Raw genomic sequence first — 12,180 nt, 5'->3', positions numbered from 1 at the left:
CTCCGCTGGTGCTGCTCCGGACAAGGACCTTGCGTCGCGTCCTGGTGATGTCAGCGTCGCTCTCTCTCCCTTCCAGGACCTTGCGCAGCGTCGGTGCGTGGGGCGGAGCTTCGGGTCTCGCGCGGTTTGGACGTCTACGCCCCTCTTCTTCCCGCGCGGCGTCCTGAAGATGGCATCCGATGGCGGGAAAACGGCTGAAGATGGCGGGAACCGACGTAAAATGGCAAAAGACGGCTGAAAATGGCGGGAAACGGCTCTGGATGGCGGGATTCCTCTTCTTCAGGTACGTGCACAGTCTTTTTCAGGCACACAATACCCGTTTGTGGCCAAAGCTGACTCGCCCCCTGGGCCGTGGGGCACTCGGAACCGGACTTCAGGGCAATGCTGGGAGTAGTAGTGGTGACCCGGTTCCGTGGCTCAGGGTGGTCAGACCAGTGGTAGTCTGCTATGTGCTGTAGGTAAGGTCCGACTACGCCACCCGTGGATTGCGGTCAGGGTTAACCGCCGCTGCAGTGCAGACCGCTGGGGCTGATATAAATGTGCAGCACTGAATAGTTCAACTCCCCGCGGGAGGAGTATGGCCCCAGGGCAGAATATATAATGGATGATGGAGGGGATGATTCCGACCGCGATAGCCAGGAAACGGAGGCCTCTTAAACAGTTCAGGGTCTTTATTAGAACAGGTAATATGACCCAGAAACAGGCCCGGCTAGGAGGGGGCCTGGATGTCTGAGAGCAAGTGGGAAGCTGGCCCTGGTCAGGGTGAGGGTGTAGGCCTACCGTGCTCTCTGTGCTCCTTCTGGCTATTTCCCTCCTTGTAGTGTAACAGCCCATGTTCCCGAGCTCACCGTGTCCTCTCGCCCGTATGGCTTGCAACTTGGGTCCCTTTCTACTCCCGGCCTAGTACGGCTTTGCTGGTCCCCTCCGGGCTTCTTAGGCCAAGGAACATACAGTCCCCTGCGGACTGGTTATCTGCTGTAGGACGTGGAATCCACACAGCCTCAGACACCAAAGTCTGGTAGATTAGTCTCTTCGTCTTCCAGGACAGGCGCACTTTGCCTCTTGTCCCTGGCTCGTGGCTCTCCTACTGCCACACGTCCTCTTAGGCTGCAACACAACTGTCTGTCCCTGCTCTGGGACACTTCTCTATCCAGAGACAGGTTGTCCAGTTCTCTCTAACCCTGCCCCCAGCTCCAGCTTTTATAGGGGCAGCCTGCTCCCCCTACTGGTCTGGGACAGGAGGTGCTGCATGCTAATGATCCTTGACTAGAGGACCTCCCCCTTGCTCTCAGACACAGTTTTATTATATTTGTGGCATCCAGGCCAGGGTGACACACAATAGTAGTAAGCAAACTCAAGAAAGTGATGAAAAGCTTTCAAAGATGACAGGGAGGTTTATTCTTAATGAATTTCGAAGTGCTCTGTCTTCTTCATCAGAAGAAATACAAAGACATTTGTGATTCTCCAAGTGATCAATCTTTGTGGTTCTCCTGATGAATAAGTGAGAGCACTGCGAAACACATTGAGAATAAACTGTATTTTTACCTTTTATACTAGATTAGATCCCTTTATTGGATACACTATCAGCAGCGCAGGTTGCCCGCAATTCCTAAATACCTGAATAAAACTGTGACGCTAATCACTATTCATGAACAAGCCGTGAGGCAGGGTGGTCAAACATTCCAGTGTCATACCAGGAAAGCACATAGTAAACTAAATTGGAAAGACAAAGGCGTAGTCAGGTAACAGTCCAAGGTCAGAATACCAGGAAAATAGTGGATAAGAGCAAAGGGACTAGGCAAATGGATGGTCAGAATGAGGTCCAAGCTCAGGCAGCAGTGAAGGAGGGTGGCGGGCTGATGAAGACGCCGTGGCAACAAATGGGTTAAATGTGTTACAAGTTATGTCTTATGATTACTGTAATAACGTTTACTGTGTGTTATCCCTATGGCCATTATTGTATGCCAGTCCTCCTACAGGCGCTGCCTAAGGCCATACATGAGAATTGGGAGGTCTGTCCACTAGGGGAACCATACAATAGGTAGAGATATAGTTTGCATTACATTGCTTAGACACTAGAGAGTTAACACTGGGATTAGTTCACCCAGTTGGGAGGGGTTAGAGTAGTTTTATAGAAAACAATTTCCAGGTTGCAGGCAGTTAGTCAGGGTGTGGAGTTTGTGACTCACACCCCACAGTGAGCTCTGGGTCCATGACCCTTGCAGCACGGGACCGATACAAGTCCTGTAAATAAGAGTGGAGTGGGAACAAGCAGACTTAACAAGCAGGAAAACAGGTTCTAGAGGCAAGTACAGCAAAAAAGCAAAGTGTTCTGTCAGTGTGCGTTTTCTGAGAAGAATGGGGGCACGTCTAATGCTTCAATTGGACTCCGGGACAGTCTTGGGCTTACAGTCCGGAAGAGGGCCTGACTATCGGGACGCTGTCTCCTAGAGGAGGAAGATGTCAGCCGGGTCACATGGGAAGAGAAAGATAGTAAATCTCAGGACAGGATGGAGACAAAGACTGCTAGGACACAAAACCAAGGGAACTTCACCACAAAAAGACTCTGTCTTAATCTGTATGCTGCAGCCGTGTGTAAATGAATTACACAGTAAAGACAAACCTGTTAACCCGGACTTCCAGTCTCCTGTCTTGTTTGCAGTCGGTACCGGTTCTAAGGATGGGGAGGTAACGGGAACTCCCGAAGTAACAGTGGGTAAAGAACAGATTCCATCACGAATCAATTTGCAGGACCCAGTCCATCACCCACATCACTAATCTGTGGCCACTAGATGTGCCCTGGAAACCGACTCTTACCTGACACGTGTGGCTCTTCTTTTGATTAGTCAGCCTGGCATGACATCATCATTGTGGTGTGACGCACATGTGACATCGCTTTAGACGAACTAATCAAAAGATGATCTGCCACAGATTACTGACGTGGCCTAAAGAATGGGTCCTAAAAATGAATTTGCACTAACTTTACTACTCTACTCAAAAGTAGAAAAAAATAACTACAGATATTTATGCCAGAGTATGGGCTTCCTATGTTTTTCTCATCTTGAACCTTTTCAAAATAACTTTTCAAAAGTCAAGAGTCGTCTTATACGCCGGGTGTCATCTTATAGGGCGTATATCCTTATAGTCCGAATGTTGGGGGAGGAGGGGGTATATATATATGATGTGTGGGGTGTGGGGGGAGAGGTAGCCGCGGAGGAGCGGGGCACAGGAGGCAGCAGCCGCCTGCTGCAGCCTACACTGTCCCCGCTGCTAAAGAAAATGAATATTCAGTGCTCCCCACGCCCATAGGCGTGGGGAGCACTGAATATTCATGCTCCTTAATAGCGGCACACAGTGCAGCCGCAGCGCGGCTCCTGCTGCTGCTGGAATCGCCTGTGCCCACTGTTAAAGGGCATTAATATTCAACCTCTCTCCACGCCCATGGGAGTGGGGAGGGGTGAATATTCATGCCCCTTAATAGCGGGCACAGGTGATTCCGGCATCAGCAGTAGCCACGCTGCGGCTATGCTGTGTGCCGGCTATTGAGGAGCATGAAGTCACTGCTCCCCATGCACACAGTCCCGGCATGGGGAGCAGTGACTTGCTGAGGGGGGCATACATAACAGGATAAAGATGAGGGGGCCATACATACCAGGATAAGGATGAGGGGCCATACATACCAGGATAAGGATGAGGGGTGCCATGCATACCAGGATAGGGATTAGGGGTGCCATGCATACCAGGATAGGGATGAGGTGTGCCATGCATACCAAGACAGGGATGAGGGGTGCCATGCATACCAGGACAGGAATGAGGGGTGCCATGCATACCAAGACAGGGATGAGGGGTGCCATACATACCAGGATAGGGATGAGGGGTGCCATGCATGCCAGGATGGGGATTGCTGTGCCATGCATACCAAGACAGGGATGAGGGGTGCCATGCATACCAGGATAGGGATGAGGTGTGCCATGCATACCAATACAGGGATGAGGGGTACCTTGCATACAAGGATAGGGATGAGGGGTGCCATGCATACCAGGATAAGGATGAGGGGTGCCATGCATACCAGGATGGAGGGATGCCATGCATACCAGGATGGGGATGGGGCTACGTATAAAAGGAAGGGGGGGCATATATACCAGGATGGGGGATATTGTCAGAATTTGGGAACATTACCCCTATACCAGTGTCAGCAGAAGACCCCCTCCCCCTTAAAAGTGCATCGTGAACATATTTTTTGCTTACATTTTTTTTTCTATTTTCCTCCTCTAAAACCTAGGTCGTCCTGAGGACTGCAGTGAAGCGGCGCAGGCGCGCATGTGCGAGATCTGAGAGGCAGAGAAGGAGGTAATACAAGGGCGGGCCAGACGAGTGAAAGAGGCATGTTTTTCTGGGCACAGCACCGCTCTTTCTCTTTTTTCCATACCCCGGGCGTCCCGGACGCCAGCAGCTTGCACTGCCCCCTCACCTCGTCACTGTAGTCCTCAGGAGCGAGATCAGAGAGGCAGAGAAGGAGGTACCAGTAATAGGATACAAGGGCGGGCCAGAGGGATGTGCTACCACTCTGATAGTCTTGGAGACAGGGAGAGCTGGGCAGGCAGGGAGAGCTGACCAATCCAAGCAGGATTTGTATATAACAACCAGCCAATCGCCGGTAAGGTTCATCACTTTAAAATTACCATATTGAAATTAAATCAGATTTTTTTTTAATTTTTACCGTATGTGCATTAGAAGAGGGGTAGTCTTATATGGCAAGTATATCCCAAACTCTATATTTTAACTGGAAAAGTTGGGGGTCGTCTTATACATCAAGACGTCTTATACTCCGGAAAATACGGTAATCAGATTCACTGATCCCAGATTCTGGAATTTTTTAGAAAGGTCTGGAGTTGGGTTTCTCAATGAATACCCTCAATGTTTCAGCTTTGAGTGTTCTCTTTGATTAGATATTAGCTGATCGCCCTTGGAAAATAAGGTACTTTAAGGCTGTAGGCAATTCCAAACCCTTACCACAGCCTAGAATGCTACCATTGGACTTCAACTTAGTCCTTAGCGCTTTGATTAGATCTCCTTTTGAACCTATAGCTACCACATCAATTAAGATTTTGACCCTTAATATTATTCTGTTGGTAGCCCTTACCTCAGCTGGAAAGATCTACAGGTTAACTAGCTCTCTACTAAAATACTATGTGATCTAAGAGTACCGCTCTTAGTAACGCACCGCTCCCGGCACATTAACCCCCGCAATGCTGCGATCAAAGTCGATCGCAGCATTGCGGTGGCTAAGGGGAGGTGATCGCAATGCTCACCTCCTCTTCCGGCCTCCAGCGCTGTCTGCCGCGGCTTCCCGGATGTTGCCATGACGACCCAATGTCGTCATGACAACATCTGTGTCACCAGACAGCAGGAAGATTTTTTGGTCATGCGCAGTGCATGACCAAACTATCTTCTCCCTGTGCAGCGCTGACAGCCTGCATAGCACAGGTATGGTGCTCCATTCCTGCGCTATGCAGGCGATCAGAATAAAAAAAAAAGTGAAAGTCCCATAGTGGGACAAAGTATAAAAGTAAAAAAACTGTCAGAAAGTGAAAAAAAAAAAAAAATAAATTTGTAAAAATATAAAAAAAAAATAAAAAAAATAATCCACCAAAAATAAAAATATAATATACCCATCAATAAATATTATTATGGAAAAAAAGCAAAAAAAACAATAAAAGTACACATATTTGGTATCGCCGCGTCCGGAACGACCTGACCTATAAAATTCTCCCACTAGTTAGCCCCTTCAGTGAAGACGGTTAAAAAAAAAAAAAAACGAAACAAAAAACAATGCTTTATCATTATACCGCCAAACAAAAAATGGAATAACACGCGATCAAAAAAACGAATATAAATAACAATGGTACTGCTGAAAACATCATATCGTCCCGCAAAAAACAAGCCACCATACAGCTCCATCAGCCGAAAAAAAAAAAAGTTATAGCTCTCAGAATAAAGCGATGCAAAAAAATATTTTTTTCTATAAAATTGCTTTTATTATGTAAAAGCGCCAAAACATAGAAAAGTGATATAAATGTGGTAACGCTGTAAACGTACTGACCTGAAGAATAAAGCTACCTTATCAATTTTACCACACACGGAGCAGAATAAAAAAATATAAAAAAAGAAACAATTCCTGAATTGTTGGTTTTAGTTTATTTTGCCCCCCAAAAATCGGAATAGAAAGTGATCAAAAAATGTCACGTGCCTGAAAATTGCACCAATAAAAACGTCAAGTCATCCCGCAAAAAACAAGCCGTCACATGACTCTGTCGGCCAAAATATGGAAAAATTATAGCTCTCAAAATATGGCGATGCAAAAACTAGATTTTACAAAAAAAATGAGTCTTTTAGTGTGTGACAGCTGTCAATCATAAAAACCCGATATGATTCTGGTATCGCTGTAATCGCACCGACCCGAAGAATAAAGTCATATAATCACTTATACCACACGAGGAACGGCGTAAAAAATAAACTCTCGGGTTAGGGTTGTGCTAGGGTTAGGGTTGGGGTTGGGGTTAGGGTTGTGCTAGGGTTAAGGTTGGGGTTAGGGTTGGGCTAGGGTTGGGTTAGGGTTGGGGTTAGGGTTGGGGTTAGGGCTAGGGTTGGGCTAGGGTTGGGCTAGGGTTAGGGTCGGGGTTAGGGTTGGGCTAGGGTTGGGGTTGGGATTTTTTTCAAAAGTTAAAAAAAAAAAAAGATGATGATATGGCAACTAGTGTTGAGCGCAAGTGCTCGCTACTTGAGTTTGCATCGGGTGCTTGGGTATGCATTGAGTATCGTTGGTGCTCAAGTGACATGCTCGAGTCTCCGCCCCATATTCTCTGTGGCCAAAAAAACTTTGCGGGGATTGCCTGCCATGCACGAGCGATCCCAGCGTGTTTTTTTTGGGTGTCTAATAACCGTGAAACATGCGGGCGGGGACTCGAGCATGTCACTCGAGCACCCTTGATACATGGTGCATACCTGAGTACCAGATGCAAACTCAAGTAGCGAGCACTTGCGCTCAAGACTAATGACAACTTATTAAATATGATGACCTAATGTTATCAAATTCTGTGTCGTACCTCTGGGTTCAAAATGTTCACTATACCCCTTGATAAAATTCTTGAGGGGTGTAGTTTCCAAAATGAGGTCACTTGTGGGGGGTTTCCACTATTTAGGCACATCAGGGGCTCTCCAAACACAACATGGCGTCCGCTCTCAATTCCAGCCAATTTTGCGTTCAAAAAGTCACACAGTGCTCCTTCCCTTCTGAACTCTGTCATGCGCCCAAACACTGTATTTTCCCAACATATGGGGTATTGGTGTACTCAGGAGAAATTGTACAAAAGTTTTTGGGGTCCATTTTCTCCTCTTACCCTTGTGAAAATAAAAAAATTGGGGCCAAAACATAATTTTTGTGGAAAAAGTTTGATTTTTTTATTTTCACGGCTCCATGTTATAAACTTCTGTAAAGGACTTGGGGGTTCAGGGTGCTCACCACACATCTTCCCTTCCGAACCCTGCCGTGCGCCAAAACAGTGGTTTTCCCCACATATTGGGTATCTGCTTACTCAGGAGAAATTGCACAACAACCTGCACGGTGCAATTTCTCCTGTTACCCTTATGAAAATGCAAAATTGGGGGCTAAAAACATTTTTGTGGGAAAAATGTGAAAATTTTATTTTTACGGCTCAATGTTATAAACTTCTGTGAAGCACCTGGGGGTGCAAGGTGCTCATCACACATCTAGATAAGTTCCCTGAGGGGTCTAGTTTCCAAAATGGTGTCACTTGTGGGGGGTTTCCACTGTCTAGGCACATCAGGGGCTCTCCAAACGCAACATGGCGTCCGCTAATTATTCAAGCAAATTTTACAATCAAAAAGTCAAATGGCGCTCCTTCCCTTCCGAACCCTGCCGTGCGCCCAAACAGTGTTTTTTCCCCACATATGGGGTATCTGCGTGCCCATAGGAAATTGCACAACAAATTTTGCGGTCTATTTTTTCCTGTTACCCCTGTGAAAATAAAAAAAATTGGGTCTAATGTAACATTTTTGTGAAAAAAGTTAAATGCTAATTTTTTTCTTCCACACTCCAAAAATTCCTGTGAAGCACCTGAAGGGTTAATAAAGTTCTTGAATGTGGTTTTGAGCACCTTGAGGGGTGCAGTTTTTAGAATGGTGTCACTTTTGGGTATTTTCTGTGATAAAGACCCCTCAATGTGAATTCAAATATGATGTGGTCCCTGAAAAAATAGTTTTGTAAATTTTGTTGGAAAAATGAGAAATCGCTGGTCAACTTTTAACCCTTATAGCTCCCTAATAAAAAAAAATTTTGGTTCCAAAATTGTGCTGATGTAAAGTACACATGTGAGAAATGTTATTTATTAACTATTTTGTGTGACATATCTCTCTGATTTAAGGGCATAAAAATTCAAATTTTGAAAATTGCTAAATTTTCCAAATTTTCACCGAATTTCCGTTTTTTTTTCACAAATAAACGCAAGTGACATCGAAGAAATTTTACCACAATCATGAAGTACAATATGTCACGAAAAAACAATCTCAGAATCAGGGGGATCCGTTGAAGCGTTCCAGAGTAATTACCTCATAAAGTGACAGTGGTCAGAATTGTAAAAATTGGCCAGGTCATTGACGTGCAAACCACCTTGGGTTGTACAGGGGTTAACCTGGATAAGACCCTATTGCGCTCTTGCATTTCTTTATAGTTCTTTATAGTTATGAACAGTAACATAAAAATTGTAACTTAAATCTAAACTCAATATAAGCAACTCTGCATATTAGTGTACAATTTTTCTTTTCTCAATTTCAGTCGATCAAGTTGTATCATAGAATCATAGAACGTTAGAGTTGGAAGGGACCTCCAGGGTCATCGTGTCCAATCCCCTGCTCAATGCAGGATTTACTAAACCATCTCAGGCAGATGTCTGTCCAGCCTCTGTTTGAAGATTTCCATTGAAGGAGAACTCACCACCTCTCGTGACAGCCTGTTCCACTCGTTAATCACCCTCACTGTCAAAAAGTTTTTTCTAATATCTAATCTGCATCTTCTCATTTCAGTTTCATTCCATTGCTTCTTGTGTTTCCATGTGCAAATGAGAATAAGGATGCTCACTCTACACTGTGGCATATCTTCATATATTGGTAGACAGCTATTAAAGGGGCATTCCCATCTCCAAGATCCTATCCCAATATGTAGTATATGTAATAATAATAATATTAGCAAATACCTCCTATTAGAAATGTAGTATAGTTTTTCTTATTTGCTATGTCTCTTTCCTCATGTGCTGGCATCGCAGGACCTTTGGAATCCATGGTTATGACCACCAGCAGCTAGCTAACTAACTGTCACTATATCAGTGGTCGTAACCATGGATACATACGGTCCTGCAATGCCTGCACGAAGATTAGCCTTCTTTTTTGCAAGCTAAACATTCACAGATCCTTTAAGCGTTTCTCATAGGACATAGTTTTCAGCCGACTCACCCATCTGGTAGCTCATCTCTGAACTTGCTCCAGTTTTTCAATGTCTTTTTTAAAATGTGGTGTCCAGAACTAGAAACAGTATTCTAGATGAGGTCTGACCAAGGAGGAGTGGAGGGGAATAATTACTTCACGTGATCTAGACTCTATGTTGCCTCTTAATACATTCCAGAACTATGTTAGCCTTTTTTGCTGCTTCACACCTGCATCACACCTTTGACTCATGTGCAGTCTGTGATCTATTTGTATACCCAAGTCTTTTTCACACGTGCTATTGCTTAGTTCTATTTCTCCTATTTTGTAGCTGTCATATTCGTTTTTCTTGCCCAGATGTAGAATCTTGCATTTTACATCTGGCAAGAAAAATGAATATGACATCTACAAAATGATTGTGTCAGAAACCCAGATGATGACGTAGGTGATACAGGCAGATAAATATATTTCCTTATGAAGATCATGTGAGGGATGACTGAACCCCCCAGTATATAGTCCTCAATGTGATTTCATTTTCTTCACAGCAACCAGTGACAGACAATTCACTTAAAGACAGTACTGTACCATAAGGCTGCGTGCCCACGATGCGTTTTTTAAGCGTTTCCGCAGCGGCAATGCCGCCGCGGAAACGCTTAAAAAACGCTTGGTAGAAGGTCTGCAGTGTTCCCCAATGATAATCCGCATGTGCTGTGCACATGCTGTGGAAATTTCCGCTGCGGATTATCATTGCGGAAAAATCTGCAGTAAGTCCATTATTTTTGCGGAATCGCGGCGTTTTCGCAGCCATTCACTTGCATTGAATCGCATAATATCCGCATGACTACATGTGCACATGTGGATATTATGAGATTCGATGCCTGGATGGTACCCGGGTCTGGAGAAGAGGAGACTCTCCTCAAGACCCAGGTACCATAGTACCTGTAAAAAAAAAGAACAAAAAATGAACATTATACTTACCTTCTGATGGTCTAGGATTGCCTCCTTATTCAATACAGTAATAAGTTTTATTGAAAATAATATGGTTTGACTTTTTCCCCCTTTACTGGCATTGTTAGTATATTTGAGGATTTTTTGAGCAAAATATACAATACATTTACTGTTTTACTGTATGTGTGTTGGGGCCGATGGGGGCTCTGACACACATACAGTATAACAGTAAATGTATTGTATATTTTGCTCACAAATTCTAAAATATACTTACAATGCCAGTGGATGAGCAACTGCAGTGAACCAGTGAGCAAGACTTTTTTCCCCTTACGTGGGGGTTTATTTTGCCTTCCTCTGGTTCATTTTAATACTTGTACCAGATAGGTTGTTATTATTATTATTACTACAGTGTTATATAATCTAATATAGCAGTGTTATTGATAATATTGGTTTTGTAGTATATCTTGATTTCCTCCAGGCAGGGTAATATTTGTAATAGAGATCCCCCAACTGGAGAAGGTAGGAGAGCAGCTTGGGCCTGTGTATTATCAAATGCCAGGACTGAATTTCAGTTCCAGTCCAGCCCTGGTAGTAGGAGTAGATGGGAACCGTTCATGTTAAGGATTTATGTTACTAACTGGCTATTATAGGACCGATGTAGACACAGAAAACATTTATAGGGAACTTTAAAATAAAAAACCTTCTTTCATATATCGCCTTTGGCTCCTGACATCCACAGTAAAAAAAACTATTTTGCTGAGGGAAACCATAACTAGATATTTTCCATGCTCCTATTGTACTATTTCATGACGTTCAATCGGAAGATATATTCTATATTGTGCTATTCTGTTGGTTAAATATGTTAAAAAGTCAGTTGAGAATTGGCATTACACACTTGTGTCTAAATATTTTCGCCAAAACAAAGGGTATGGTACCGTGTTAAGCAATTGAAAAAAGTTTTATTGCTCTCAGTAAAAGAAACATATTAACGATCTTACAATATTATTACTTTGTTTTTATGACTGAAACAAAATATTTTATGGGCTATTTATGTGTGCTATTATGGTATGTAGAAATTTTTACATTTTATCTACGTTGTTAGAATTCACAGCAAGATTTATTTTATTGCATTTATATGTACTGTGCAAATATATATATATTCAATTTCTGCTTCATTATATTCAGTTTCCCCTCAGGATCCATCTCTGTATAGACAGTCTGCGTTTAAAGGGGCTGTCCACTACTAGAACAACCACTTCTCAATTTGTATCTTTGCACCAAGTAAAATAATAACACTTATACTTGCATTACATCACGTGAGCCTTGTAGCCAATCAGCGGCCTCTTTACTCTCCCCGCCATTGGACAAATCACATACGTCCATAGGAAGTGAGTGCTGCTGCTGCCGCAGTTTTATGAACCAATGCTCCATACACTTTGAGTTGTATCCTTAGCAGTTTTTTTCTGACCAGTCCAAAGTGGCATATATTTTTTATTGTCTGCAGATGCCTTTGCATGGGCAGCACCATTGTGAGAGCGGGATAACCCCATCATGGATTCCCTACTATCTTTCCTGTCTACCTTCCGTAACACGTTTGATGAGCCAGGTCGTGTCCACTTCACCCCTGATTCCATACTGCGGCTCAGACAAGGCACTGTGGGACATTATACCATCCAATTCCGCACCCTATCTGCTGAATTTTCCTAGAACAATGAAGTTCTCCTGGCTGTTTTC

Source organism: Phyllobates terribilis, unplaced genomic scaffold (assembly GCF_046119375.1).
Source record: "Phyllobates terribilis strain yellow unplaced genomic scaffold, ASM4611937v1 Scaffold_2__4_contigs__length_985480577, whole genome shotgun sequence".
Classification (NCBI taxonomy): Eukaryota; Metazoa; Chordata; class Amphibia; order Anura; family Dendrobatidae; genus Phyllobates; species Phyllobates terribilis.
This window is presented reverse-complemented; position numbering follows the sequence as displayed.